This window comes from Xenopus tropicalis, chromosome 5, assembly GCF_000004195.4.
Source record: "Xenopus tropicalis strain Nigerian chromosome 5, UCB_Xtro_10.0, whole genome shotgun sequence".
Taxonomy (NCBI): domain Eukaryota; kingdom Metazoa; phylum Chordata; class Amphibia; order Anura; family Pipidae; genus Xenopus; species Xenopus tropicalis.
The window spans coordinates 20,655,239-20,669,676 of NC_030681.2; the positions used below are offsets into that span (position 1 = coordinate 20,655,239).

A 14,438-nucleotide genomic window follows, 5' to 3' on the forward strand; every position below is an offset into this window, starting at 1 on the left:
AAAGCAGTAGTGTATTCAGTAACAAGACCAGTTGAAGCTGATTCAACAAGAGCAAGTATGATATGAATGCATTTATATGGTTCATTTTATACAACAGCAATCATTAGGATTTGAACCAGTGACTTCTTGGTCCGCGGTTAAATGTTCTACCACTGAGCTATACACCTTTCAGCAAAAAAAATTCTTTTATATGCAACAGGAGCATTTATATGGTTCTTTTAATACAACAGCAAGCATTTGGATTTGAACCAGTGACTTCTTGGCCCGCGGTTAAATGTTCTACCACTGAGTTACACACCTTTCAGCGCAAGTTTCCCAAGTTACCAATTTAACACAAGGAATAGTAACACTATCAGGAAACTTTCAGTGGTGGGATGCCAATAAAAAGAGGGGAGTACTGCCAGTGATTGCAGGAGGGTTGAGGGTGATTGTACATGCGCAAGTTTGATATGGATTTTTTTTCTCTACACAAGTAGATTTAAGGTTGATTTGAAAAGGGGGCAGCTGGATTTGAACAAGGGACCTCTTGATCTGCAGTCAAATGCTCTACCACTGAGCTATAGCCCCATATACAGCTAAACCTCCCTCTGGATCAACTAGCAGTTAGGCAGGTTATAAATACTCATTAAGGTTTAACTTGATGGACGTGTGTCTTTTTTCAATCTAAATTGCTATGTTAATATGTTACTATGGATGTTCCACTGAGATGCTGGGTTCCACTGATGAGCTAAGGCCCCACTGCACCTCCTCTTGAGTTCATAGTCAATTGCCTCTTAATTAACATTAACCCCTTGCTGGACTAATTCAGGCTGATTCAACAAGAGCAATGGTGCCCTCCTTACTATGCAAGCAATATGCAAACAATAGACATCAACTAGAGATTGGTGTAGAGCAGCTTATGACCCTCTTCAATTCTTCAATAAGCATTTTTGCATTAAATAACAAATGGTTTGGGCAGGAAGGGGAGGGGTGCCAGTTGTATAACTGAGCCTGTCCTGGTTTCCATGTATCAGCAGAGATTCATCCTTTTGTTCTCAATGCTCCAATGCAGGAAAGGAAATTAATGGAAAGTATGATATTGACTTGTTCTTTTTTTTGCTAAACACGAATGATTTAATATAAAGCTGAGAAGGGGGCACCCGGATTTGAACCAGGGACCTCTTGATCTGCAGTCAAATGCTCTACCACTGAGCTATACCCCCACATACAATTAAGGTTACTAGTTAATTAACATAGGTTTGGTGTAACTAACTTTGGGAAGGCTTTGTTTATCTTACAGTACTTACTTATGACTCTGAATGTGAGTCTCCATTTTCTATCCTATGTGGCAGTTTGGATGTCTAGGAGATCAAGCACCCCCACATCATATCCAAGGGACTGTGCAGTTGGGCACTTTGCTTGCAACATTTGATACTGCAGATATACCTGTTATAAATACCTGGAATAAAAATATTCTGCCCACCCTGGGAGGGAGTAAGGCAAGAACGAGGCAATGACGCTGATTGTTGGACATAGTTCCATATAATATAATAGTACAGGTGTCACTACATGGACCAATTCAGGCTGATTCTATAAGAGCAATGGTGCCCTGATCATTGCGCAAACAATAGGAATCAGCGGGAGAATGCCATAGAGCAGCTTATGCCCCTTAGCAAACACTTCAGTGAGAACTTTTTCTGTAAGTTATACTGATTTTGAACCAAAATTTCCTCAGCCCGGGGTGAGGCACCCATTTTATTTTTAAGCTTGTCCTGTCCCAGCTTCCATGTAGCACGGGGGGATTTACTCTTTTGTGCTTAGTGCCATGCTTCAGTGCAGGAAATAAAGTAAATGGAAAGTATAATATGGGTAAGTTCTTTTTTCCCAAACACAATATGGTGCTCCATCATTAGATCAGATTACAGTCATTAAATTATGTCAAACCTCTGAAATCCAACCAATCACAGAAGAAGAACCTGGTGGCAAAGTAAAATGTGATGTGTCAGAATATCGGTGTGGCGTACTGCTGGTGATTCAAGGACAGAGTTAAGGTGGCCATACATGTTAAGATCTGATCGCTTGGCAAGGTCCCCAAGCGACTGGATCTTCTCCCGATATCCCACTTACGGGTGAGCGATAACAGGCGAATTTGAACAGCGGTAATAGGCGCAGTTGGTCCACAATCTGACTACATTTTTTAACCTGCCCGATCAATATCTGTCCAATGTGAGTCGAGCAGGCACGTCGTTGGTGCCGTGTATGGTCGACTAAAGGCAGGAAGTCAAGAGGCAACAACTTGCATGAGATGGGTTTCCCTATCAGGGCAACTCTACACAAGAAAGCACAACATTGATTTTTACACACACTAGTTTCCTAGTACACCATGAGGGGACACTTGGATTTGAGCCAAAGGCCTCATGAGCTGCAGTCAAATGCTCTACCATTGAGCTATACCCCCAAACGGTGTCATGTGATTTCCTTACTTGGTGGCAAGATTTGATTGAATAAAACCAAGATTCACTACCAAATAAAGCCCCTGTAAGCTGATAGTGTGCATAGAGGCCCCTAATAGCCCATCGCAGCCCTTATTTGGCTCCTCCATGAACTTTTATGGTGCTTGTGTTGCTCTCCAAGTCTTTTTACATTTGACTGTGGCTCACGACTAAGAAAGGTTGGGGATCCCTGATTTAATATAAAGCTGAGAAGGGGGCACCCGGATTTGAACCAGGGACCTCTTGATCTGCAGTCAAATGCTCTACCACTGAGCTATACCCCCACACACAGACAAACTTAGGAAGGTGATTGTACAGTTTTATTTTTTAGATACAAGGTGATCCAGGGACTGGTCCGATTGCCATCTTGGAGTCAGGAAGGAATTTTTCCCCCTTATTGATATTGATTTGCTCTTTTTTTTGCTAAAGACAAATGTATTGATTTAATATAAAGCTTAGAAGGGGGCACCCGGATTCAGACCAGGGACCTCTTGATCTGCAGTCAAATGCTCTACCCCTGAGCTATACCCCCACTTACATGCCAAGTCACTAGTTAATTAACATAGGTGTCGTGTAAACTAACATTGGGAAGGCTTTGCTTATCTTACAGTACTTACTTATGACTCTGAATGTGAGTTATTCTTACAGTTTATTTATTTATTTCCCCATTCAGTTTGTATTGCCAACAGTGGGATGTAGGGGCTACAATATTAGCCCAATCATACAACCAGCAATCCATTCCCAGGGCTTTTATCTAGCCTATACTGGCAGATACCATATATCTATGCCAGCATATATAGGCTTAATTCTATTTGAAAATCTGAGTGCTTACAGGGGCTTTATTTGGTAGGAAATCTTGTTTTTATTCAACCAAAACTTGCCCCAAAGTTAGGAATTCAAAAATAACTCCCTGGTTTGGGGGCACTGAGAGCAACATCCAAGGGGTTGGGGAGCGACAAGTTTTCCCCCGAGCCACTGGTTGGGGATCAGTGGTCTAGAACAGTGCTGTCCAACTGGTGGACCGCAACCCCCCTCTGTGTGGCTGCTTTGATGGCTTACCTTTGTGTAAGCTTTAAATGGTATGTCTATGAAGATTTTCATTCATCCAGGTCATGGTATATCTAGTATAAATAAATTTAAAGCAACTGGACTTGTTAAGTATTTACTTAACAAGTCCAGTTGCTTTAAATTTATTTATACTAGATTTAAATGGTATCAGTACTGACTCCCTGCATGGTTAACACCTCAGATTCAGGCTGTAATCCCCCTGTATTGTTTAAAAATGTAATCCCCTGTGTTGTTCACACCTTTTAATCCCTGCATGATTCTACCCCTGCAGTGTTCACACCTCAGGCTCAGGCTGCAATCACCCACATTGTTCCCCTGTTCACACCTCAGACTGTAGGAGCAGTAGAGACCCACAAATAAACCCTACACATTATAAAAAGAATATATACTGTGGTTGTACTGCAATTAAAAACTTTTTTAATATATAGTTATTGTGCAGACTGAGCAGTGCCAGCATTGTGTCACTGTAGGCTGCCTGTGTGTGCCATACTCTGCCTGCCCTATGCTGCCTGTGTGTGCCATTCACACAGGCAGCATAGGACAGGCAGAGTATGGCACACACAGGCAGGGTAGGGCAGGCAGAGTATGGCACACACAGGAAGGGTAGGGAAGGCAGAGTATAGCACACACAGGCAGGGTAGGGCAGCAAAGTATGGCAAACACAGGCAGGGTAGGGAAGGCAGAGTATGGCACACACAGGAAGGGTAGGGCAGGCAGAGTATGGCACACACAGGCAGGGTAGGGCAGGCAGAGTATGGCACACAAAGGCATGGTAAGGCAGGCAGAGTATGGCAAACACAGGCAGCCTAGGGCAGGCAGAGTATGGCAAACGCAGGCAGGGTAGGGAAGGCAGAGTATGGCACACACACACAGGCAGGGTAGGGCAGGCAGAGTATGGAAAACACAGGCAGGGTAGGGAAGGCAGAGTATGTCAAACACAGGCAGCATAGGGCAGGCAGAGTATGGCAAACGCAGGCAGGGTAGGGAAGGCAGAGTATGGCACACATAGGCAGGGTAGGGCAGGCAGAGTATGGAAAACACAGGCAGGGTAGGGAAGGCAGAGTATGTCAAACACAGGCAGCATAGGGCAGGCAGAGTATGGCAAACACAGGCAGGGTAGGGAAGGCAGAGTATGGCACACACAGGCAGGGTAGGGCAGGTAGAGTATGGAAAACACAGGCAGGGTAGGGAAGGCAGAGTATGGCAAACACAGGCAGGGAAGAGAAGGCAGAGTATGGCAAACATAGGCAGGGTAGGAAAGGCAGATTATGGCAGGTTTTTGCTGTACTACCATCATTAATATGGCTATGGTCATGCAATAACATGGGTGTGGTTTCAAGTGGGTGTGGTTTAAAAAGGGAAGTGGTGAAAACTAGCTTCCATTATCGGCCCTCCACCACGGAGGCCGGAAAAATTCCGGCCCTCAGTACCACAGAAGTTGGACAGCACTGGTCTAGAAGATCAAGCACCGCCACATCATTTCCACATCATTCAATAAACATTAACCCCTTGCTAGGCTCAACAAGAGCAACAGTGCTCTCCTTACTATGCAAGCAATATGCTAACATATCAACTAGAGATTGGTGTAGAGCAGCTTATGACCCTATTCAATTCTTCAATAAGCATTTTTGCATTAAATAATGGTTTGGGCAGGGAAGGGCAGGGGTGCCAGTTGTATAACTGAGCTTGTCCTGGTTTCCATGTTTCAGCAGAGATTCATCCTTTTGTTCTCAATGCTCCAATGCAGGAATGGAAATTAATGGAAAGTATGATATTGACTTGGTCATCTTTTTGCAGGGGCTACAATATTAGCCCAATCATACAACCAGCAATCCATCCCCAGGGCTTCCATCTAGCCTATACTGGCAGATACCATATATCTATGCCAGCATATATAGGCTCAATTCTATTTGAAAATCTGAGTTCTTACAGGGGCTTTACTTTATTCAACCAAAACTTGCCAACAAGTCAGGAATTTAAAAATAATGTGTCATAATATCAGTGTGGCGTACTGCTGGCGATTCCAGGACTGAGTAAGGCAGGAAATCAAGAGGCAACTGCTTGCATGATATGGTTTTTACTATCAGGACAACTCTACACAAGCAAGGCATAGATTTTTACATACACCAGCATCCTAGTAGACCAGGAGAGGGCACCTGGATTTGAACCAAGGATCTCATGATCTGCAGTCAGCCATTGAGCTATACCCCCACATAGTAACATGTGGTTTCCTGACTTGGGGGCAAGTTTTGGTAAAAAAAAAACTAAGATTTACTACCAAATAAAGCCCCCTGTAAGCTGATAGTGTGCATAGAGGCCCCTAATAGCCAATCTTAGCCCTTATTTGGCTCCTCCATGAACTTTTATGGTGCTTGTGTTGCTCTCCAAGTCTTTTTACATTTGACTGTGGCTCACGAGAAAGAAAGGTTGGGGATCCCTGATTTAATATAAGGCTGAGAAGGGGGCACCCGGATTTGAACCAGGGACCTCTTGATCTGCAGTCAAATGCTCTACCCCTGAGCTATACCCCCACACACAAATAAACTTAGGAAGGTGACTGTACAGTTTTGTTTTTCTGTTACAAGTTGATCACGGGACGGGTCCGATTGCCATCTTGGAGTTTGCCTTCCTCTCAATCAGCTAGGTGTTAGGCAGGTTATATATAGGCATTATGGTTGAACGTGATGGACGTGTCTTTTTTCAATCTAAATTGCTATGTTAATATGTTACTATGGATGTTCCACTGGGATGCTGGGTTCCACTGATGAGCTAAACCCCACTGCACCTCCTCTTGGCTTCATAGTCAATTGCCTCTTAATTAGCATTAACCCCTTGCTGGACTGATTCAGGCTGATTGAACAAGAGCAATGGCGCCCTCCTTACTATGCAAGCAATATGCACACAATAGACATCAACTAGAGATTGGTGTAGAGCAGCTTATGACCCTATTCAATTCTTCAATAAGCATTTTTGCATTAAATAACAAATGGTTTGGGCAGGGAAGGGGAGGGGTGCCAGTTGTATAACTGAGCTTGTCCTGGTTTCCATGTATCAGCAGAGATTCATCCTTTTGTTCTCAATGCTCCAATGCAGGAATGGAAATGAATGGAAAGTATGATATTGACTTGCTCTTTTTTTTGCTAAACACAAACGTATTGATTTAATATAAATCCAAGAAGGGGGCACCCGGATTTGAACCAGGGACCTCTTGATCTGCAGTCAAATGCTCTACCACTGAGCTATACCCCCATATACATAGCAAGTTGCTAGTTAATTAACATAGGTGTGATGTAAACTCTTCATGTGAGTTATTCTTACAGTTTATTTATTTCTTTCCCCATTCAGTTTGTATTGCCAACAGTGGGATGCAGGGGCTACAATATTAGGTCAGTCTAATAACCAGCAATCCATCCCCAGGGCTTCCATATAGCCTATACTGGCAGATAACATAAGTCTATGACAGCATATATAGGCTCAATTCTATTTGAAAATCTGAGTATGAAGTGACTCTTCTTTCATCACAGGGGATGCTGGGGGGTTAATAGAAATTGGCAAAGATTTCTGACACCCAAGAGCCCCTTACCTTCCAAAAGCAGTTTTCCTGTGGGCTGGAGAAGAATTCAGCATTATAGAGAGAAAAAAAAATTTAAAAAAAGCTTGCAATGCTAAATGTGCTCTCGCGCCACCTAGTTGTAGACATGAGAATAGCAGCCAAGCAGGAGAAACCCTGTTTTTCTATTATGCGACTTGTGTCCTATTGAAAATATATTGAGCATGAGAAACAATAGCTTAGCTGAAAGCAGTTCTAATGTGTAGTGATGGCTGAAAGCTCAGACTCAGGCACAATGCACTGAGATGGCACCTACACACCAATATTACAGCTAAACAATACATTTGTTGGTTCAAGAATACAACTTTAAATGGCAGAGTGTATTATTTGCTATGTAAATAGTGTAATTTTGAAATTAAAGTATACCATAAAAATCACAACAGTATCCCTTTAATATAATATTTTGTCGGGAAAACACCACACGTTTTTTGGTATAACAAGGGAGCACCCAGATTTGAACTAGGAACCTCTTCATCTGCAGTCATATGCTCTACCCCTGAGCTATACCCCCACATTCTGGTCAAATAAAAACAAGATTTCCTACCAAATAAAACCTCCTGTAAGCCGATAGTGTGCATAGAGGCTGCCTAATTAGCATTAACCCCTTGCTGGACTAATTCAGACTGATTCAACAAGAGCAATGGCGCCCTCCTTACTATGCAAGCAATATGCACACAATAGACATCAACTAGAGATTGGTGTAGAGCAGCTTATGACCCTATTCAATTCTTCAATAAGCATTTTTGCATTAAATAACAAATGGTTTGGGCAGGGAAGGGGAGGGGTGCCAGTTGTATAACTGAGCTTGTCCTGGTTTCCATGTATCAGCAGAGATTCATCCTTTTGTTCTCAATGCTCCAATGCAGGAATGGAAATTAATGGAAAGTATGATATTGAAAGTATTGATATTCTTGAGCTTGTCCTGTCCCAGCTTCCATGTAACAGGGAGGGGATTTACTCGTTTGTGCTTATTGCCATGCTTCAGTGCAGGAAATAAAGTAAATGGAAAGTATAATATGGGTAAGCTCTTTTTTCCAAACACAATAAGGTGCTCCATCATTAGATCAGATTACAGTCATAAAGTTATATGTCTAACCTTATGGGATCCAACAGATCACAGAAGAAGAACCTGGCGGCAAAGTCGAATGTAATGTGTCATAAAATCAGTGTGGCGTACTGCTGGCGATTCCAAGATAGAATAAGGCAGGAAATCAAGAGGCAACCGCTTGCATGATATGGTTTTTACTATTGGGACAACTCTACACAAGCAAGGCATGGATTTTTACATACACCAGTATCCTAGTAGACAAGGAGAGGGCACCTGGATTTAAACCAAGGATCTCATGATCGGCAGTCAACCATTGAGCTATACCTCCACATAGTAACATGTGGTTTCCTGACATGGTGGCATGTTTTTGTCAAAAAAAAAAAACAAGATTTCCTACCAAATAAAGCCCCTGTAAGCTGATAGTGTGCATAGAGGCTGCCTAATAGCCAATCTTAGCCCTTATTTGACTCCTCCATGAACTTTTATGGTGCTTGTGTTGCTCTCAAAGTCTTTATACATTTGACTGTGGCTCACGAGTAAGAAAGGTTGGGGACCCCTGGTTTAATATAATGACAAGAAGGGGGCACCCGGATTTGAACCAGGGACCTCTTGATCTGCAGTCAAATGCTCTACCACTGAGCTATACCCCCACACTCAAACAAACTGTACAGTTTTGTTTTTCTGTTACAAGTTGATCCAGGGACTGATCCGATTGCCATCTTGGAGTCAGGAAGGAATTTTTTCCCCTCTGCGGCAAATTAGAGAGGCTTCAGATGGGTTTTTTTGCCTTCCTCTGGATCAGCTAGCAGTTAGGCAGGTTATATAGGCATTATGGTTGAACTTGATGGACGTGTGTCTTTTTTCAATCTAAATTACTATGTTAATATGTTACTATGGATGTTCCACTGGGATGCTGGGTTCCACTGATGAGCTAAACCCCCACTGCACCTCCTCTTGGCTTCATAGTCAATTGCCTCTTAATTAGCATTAACCCCTTGCTGGACTAGTTCAGACTGATTCAAAAAGAGCAATGGCGCCCTCCTTACTATGCAAGCAATATGCACACAATAGACATCAACTAGAGATTGGTGCAGAGCAGCTTATGACCCTATTCAATTCTTCAATAAGCATTTTTGCATTAAATAACAAATGGTTTGGGCAGGGAAGGGGAGGGGTGCCAGTTGTATAACTGAGCTTGTCCTGGTTTCCATGTATCAGCAGAGATTCATCCTTTTGTTCTCAATGCTCCAATGCAGGAATGGAAATTAATGGAAAGTATGATATTGACTTGCTCTTTTTCTTTTTGCTAAACACAAATGTATTGATTTAATATAAAGCTGAGAAGGGGGCACCCGGATTTGAATCAGGGACCTCTTAAGCCACAGTCAAACGCTCTCCCCCTGAGCTATACCCCCACAAACATTTTTAGTCATTAGTTAATTAACATAGGTGGGGTGTAACTAACATTGGGAAGGCTTTGCTTATCTTACAGTACTTACTTATGACTCTGAATGTGAGTTATTCTTACAGTTTATTAATTTCTTTCCCCATTCAGTTTGTATTGCCAACAGTGGGATGCAGGGGCTACAATATTAGCCCAATCATACAACCAGCAATCCATCCCCAGGGCTTCCATCTAGCCTATACTGGCAGATACCATATATCTATGACAGCATATATAGGCTCAATTCTATTTGAAAATCTGAGTATGTAGTGACTCTTCTTTCATCACAGGGGATGCTGGAGTGCGTCAGGAACACGCCATTCTCAGACGTGTATGACACCGGGACGGGGCAACAAGGGGTTACACTCAGTCACCTTTCACACAGGTTAGACTAATATCAAGCACCCCCAAACACACCACCGCCCCAAATAACTTTTCGCTGCCACCATCTATCATTGACAGGCGATAGAAACCTAATGCACAAATATATCACACAAGCTTTCCTACTGTAGTTAGGGTTAGTTTCCACTAATTCCACAAAAAACACTAGCAGCCAAAGGGTTAATTTACAAACACACTCTTCTGCTAGCAGTTAACTAGTATTTACACAGAACTTGCAACTCAATACACACACTCACAGCCAAGCAGTTAATATATTCACATGTAAACAAGGTACGTGAGTCTTTAGAGCCAAAGGACAGAACTTATTACATTTTATATCACAAAGGTAAACAGTGCATTTAAAAAGGTTTTACAAAAAGAGACATATATATATATACAAACAGTAAATAAAATAAAAGGAAATAAAACACAGAAAATCCCTATGTACGTTACCGAGTTATCTTTTGTGTCCTCCTGAGGCAAGAGTATGGAAATTCAGAGCCCACCCCCCAACATAAGTTGGAACCTCCAGAATGAGCCAACTTGTACCTGGGTCTGTGCCCCTTTTATCCCCCTGCTGGGGCTCCTCCCTCTTTACCGTATGCTGAGGGGGGGTGCCCAGGAAATTGTCACATGACACCCCTGTTGAGAGCTGCACTTCTCATGCCAGTTGCTGTCATATAATATTGGCACTTGCCAGTATCCAATATTATTATGAAAATATGGGCTTGCTTTAACCCAAATGTGGGCGATCAGAATGATACCAAACATGAGGGGTGTCTCCTGTTCCAGTCCCCCAGAAACTATGCCTCCTAACTGCTGGGTATAGGCAGTCCCTGTTTGGTACCATTGGGAAGCATGGGACCTCCTCATAACCAATATATGATTTATGAGGATGTGAACCTTAAAGCAAAGGAGATATGGATCCCATTCTATAATCCATATTTTCTCCTAGCTGCACCCCCTGCTGTTCTTAGGTCCACAATTGCCTTTCTTTGATAAACAGGTCAAAGAAACCAAAGGCCCCAGCTCCCTGCCCCCAAATAACTGGCTCCACATTGTCTGATGCCCCAGATAGGTTTGTCACCTTCCACAGACCCTGGTTGTGTATTAAATTAATTAAGGGTGTCTTGTGGACACCAAGACAAATGTTGCCAGGGAAATACTATGCTGATATGACAGAGGGTTAATTGAAAAAATTCCTTCCTGACTCCAAGATGGCAATCGGGCCAATCCCTGGAACAACAGAAGAACAAAACTGTACAGTCACCTTCATAAGTTTGTTTCTGTGTGAAAAAACAAGCACAGTGTGTGCAAGTGGGGGTATAGCTCAGTGGTAGAGCATTTGACTGCAGATCAAGAGGTCCCTGGTTCAAATCTGGGTGCCCCCTTCTCAGCTTTATATTAAACCAGAGATCCCCAACCTGAGAGCAACACAAGCACCATAAAAGTTCATGGAGGAGCCAAATAAGGGCTGTGATTGGCTATTAGGTGCCACTATGCACACTATCAGCTTACAGGGTAGGAAATCTTGTTTTTATTTGACCGAAATGTGGGGGTATAGCTCAGGGGTAGAGCATTTGACTGCAGATCAAGAGGTCCCTAGTTCAAATCTGGGTGTTCCCTTGTTATACCAAAAAACGTGTGGTGTTTTCCCGACAAAACATTATATTAACGGGATACTGTTGTGATTTTTATGGTATACTTTAATTTCAAAATTACACTATTTACATAGCAAATAATACACTCTGCACATTTAAAGTTGTATTCTTGAACCAACAAATGTATTTGTAGCTGTAATATTGGTGTGTAGGAGCCATCTCAACTAGGTGGCGCGAGAGCACATTTAGCAATGCAAGCTATTTTTAATTTTTTTTTCTCTCTATAATGCTGAAATCTTCTCCAGCCCACAGGAAACCTGCTTTTGGAAGGTAAGGGGCTCTTGGGTGTCCCACTGTTGGCAATACAAACTGAATGGGGAAAGAAAGAAATAAACTGTAAGAATAACTCACATGAAGAGTTTACATCACAACTATGTTAATTAACTAGCAACTTGCTATGTATATGTGGGTATATGGGGGTATAGCTCAGTGGTAGAGCATTTGACTGCAGATCAAGAGGTCCCTGGTTCAAATCCGGGTGCCCCCTTCTCAGCTTTATATTAAATCAATACATTTGCGTTTAGCAAAAAAAAGAACAAGTCAATATCATACTTTCCATTCATTTCCATTCCTGCATTGGAGCATTGAGAACAAAAGGATGAATCTCTGCTGATACATGGAAACCAGGACAAGCTCAGTTATACAACTGGCACCCCTCCCCTTCCCTGCCCAAACCATTTGTTATTTAATGCAAAAATGCTTATTGAAGAATTGAATAGGGTCATAAGCTGCTCTACACCAATCTCTAGTTGATGTCTATTGTGTGCATATTGCTTGCATAGTAAGGAGGGCGCCATTGCTCTTGTTCAATCAGCCTGAATCAGTCCAGCAAGGGGTTAATGATAATTAAGAGGCAATTGACTATGAAGTCAAGAGGAGGTGCAGTGGGGGTTTAGCTCATCAGTGGAACCCAGCATCCTAGTGGAACATCCATAGTAACATATTAACATAGCAATTTAGATTGAAAAAAGACACGTCAATCACGTTCAACCATAATGCATATATATAACCTGCCTAACTGCTAGCTGATTGAGAGGAAGGCAAAAAAACCCATGTGAAGCCTCTTTTATTTGCCGCAGAGGGGGAAAAATTCCTTCCCAACTCCAAGATGGCAATCGGACCCGTCCCGTGATCAACTTGTAACAGAAAAACAAAACTGTACAGTCACCTTCCTAAGTTTGTCTGTGTGTGGGGGTATAGCTCAGTGGTAGAGCATTTGACTGCAGATCAAGAGGTCCCTGGTTCAAATCCGGGTGCCCCCTTCTCAGCCTTATATTAAATCAGGGATCCCCAACCTTTCTTACTCGTGAGCCACAGTCAAATGTAAAAAGACTTGGAGAGCAACACAAGCACCATAAAGGTTCATGGAGGAGCCAAATAAGGGCTGTGATTGGCTATTAGGGGCCTCTATGCACCCTATCAGCTTACAGGGGCTTTATTTGGTAGTAAATCTTGGTTTTTTTTTTAACCAAAACTTGCCCCCAAGTCAGGAAACCGCATGTTACTATGTGGGGGTATAGCTCAATGGCTGACTGCAGATCATGAGGTCCTTGGTTCAAATCCAGTCCTCTTAAGCCACAGTCAAACTCTCTCCCCCTGAGCTATACCCCCACATACATTTGTAGTCATTAGTTAATTAACATAGGTGGGGTGTAAACTAACATTGGGAAGGCTTTGAACAAGGGATCTCTTGATCAGCAGTCAAATGTTCTACCACTGGGCTATACCCCCCACATTACTACTGCGAATATGGAGTAAACATACATGTTGGACTATTGTTATGTTATGTTGTAAGTGACCGTTCCCTTCTTATTACATCATTGTAAGGCAGTGTTTGTACTGATCTGCATTAGAGTGCTGTATGTTTATATTCATGGTTCTGAAACCTGGACAAAAACACCCCTCAATCTCAAAGGGTGAGAGTGCCCCCCCCAAATGTTGTGTAGTTCCCTGGTATAATAAATGGGGTAAGCTCCCCAGACATAATCTGCATGTATGCAGTCTCCATTTTCTATCCTATGTGGCATTTTGGATGTGGCCATATGTCTAGGAGATCAAGCACCCCCACATCATATCCAAGGGACTGTGCAGTTGGGCACTTTGTTTGCAACATTTGATACTGCAGATATACCTGTTATAAATGTATTTAAAAATATTTTGCCCACCCTGGGAGGGAGTAAGGCAAGAACGAGGCAATGACGCTGATGAGTTGTTGGACATAGTTCCATATAATATAATAGTACAGGAATGGTGTCACTTTGTGGACCAATTCAGGCTGATTCTATATGAGCAATGGTTCCCTGATCATTGTGCAAACAATAGGAATCAGCAGGAGAATGCCATAGAGCAGCTTATGCCCCTTAGCAAACACTTCAGTGAGAACTTTTTCCGTAAGTTATACTGATTTTGAGCCTAAACTTCCTCAGCCCGGGGTGAGGCGCCCATTTTATTCTTGAGCTTGTCCTGTCCCAGCTTCCATGTAGCACAGGAGGGGATTTACTCGTTTGTGCTTATTGCCATGCTTCAGTGCAGGAAATAAAGTAAATGGAAAGTATAATATGGGTAAGCTCTTTTTTCCAAACACAATAAGGTGCTCCATCATTAGATCAGATTACAGTCATAAAGTTATATATCTAACCTTATGGGATCCAACAGATCACAGAAGAAGAACCTGGCGGCAAAGTCGAATGTAATGTGTCATAAAATCAGTGTGGCGTACTGCTGGCGATTCCAAGATAGAATAAGGCAGGAAATC

General features: G+C 42.5%; 10 non-coding genes across 10 annotated transcripts; 4 read left to right on the plus strand and 6 right to left on the minus strand.

Annotated features, from left to right (window-relative positions):
- Positions 1–1,130: 1,130 nt before the first annotated feature.
- On the minus strand, positions 1,131–1,202 carry trnac-gca. The gene has a single exon. It is a non-coding gene; the product is annotated as a tRNA-Cys (tRNA).
- A 1,481-nt stretch (positions 1,203–2,683) lies between these two features.
- On the minus strand, positions 2,684–2,755 carry trnac-gca. Its single transcript has one exon. It is a non-coding gene; the product is annotated as a tRNA-Cys (tRNA).
- Positions 2,756–5,998: 3,243 nt separating this feature from the next.
- Positions 5,999–6,070, minus strand: trnac-gca. Its single transcript has one exon. It is a non-coding gene; the product is annotated as a tRNA-Cys (tRNA).
- Positions 6,071–6,716: 646 nt separating this feature from the next.
- On the minus strand, positions 6,717–6,788 carry trnac-gca. The gene has a single exon. It is a non-coding gene; the product is annotated as a tRNA-Cys (tRNA).
- Positions 6,789–8,775: 1,987 nt separating this feature from the next.
- trnac-gca lies at positions 8,776–8,847 on the minus strand. Its single transcript has one exon. It is a non-coding gene; the product is annotated as a tRNA-Cys (tRNA).
- Positions 8,848–9,540: 693 nt separating this feature from the next.
- trnah-gug lies at positions 9,541–9,612 on the minus strand. The gene has a single exon. It is a non-coding gene; the product is annotated as a tRNA-His (tRNA).
- Positions 9,613–11,341: 1,729 nt separating this feature from the next.
- On the plus strand, positions 11,342–11,413 carry trnac-gca. Its single transcript has one exon. It is a non-coding gene; the product is annotated as a tRNA-Cys (tRNA).
- Positions 11,414–11,576: 163 nt separating this feature from the next.
- trnac-gca lies at positions 11,577–11,648 on the plus strand. The gene has a single exon. It is a non-coding gene; the product is annotated as a tRNA-Cys (tRNA).
- Positions 11,649–12,098: 450 nt separating this feature from the next.
- Positions 12,099–12,170, plus strand: trnac-gca. The gene has a single exon. It is a non-coding gene; the product is annotated as a tRNA-Cys (tRNA).
- Positions 12,171–12,873: 703 nt separating this feature from the next.
- On the plus strand, positions 12,874–12,945 carry trnac-gca. Its single transcript has one exon. It is a non-coding gene; the product is annotated as a tRNA-Cys (tRNA).
- The last annotated feature ends 1,493 nt before the right edge of the window (positions 12,946–14,438 follow it).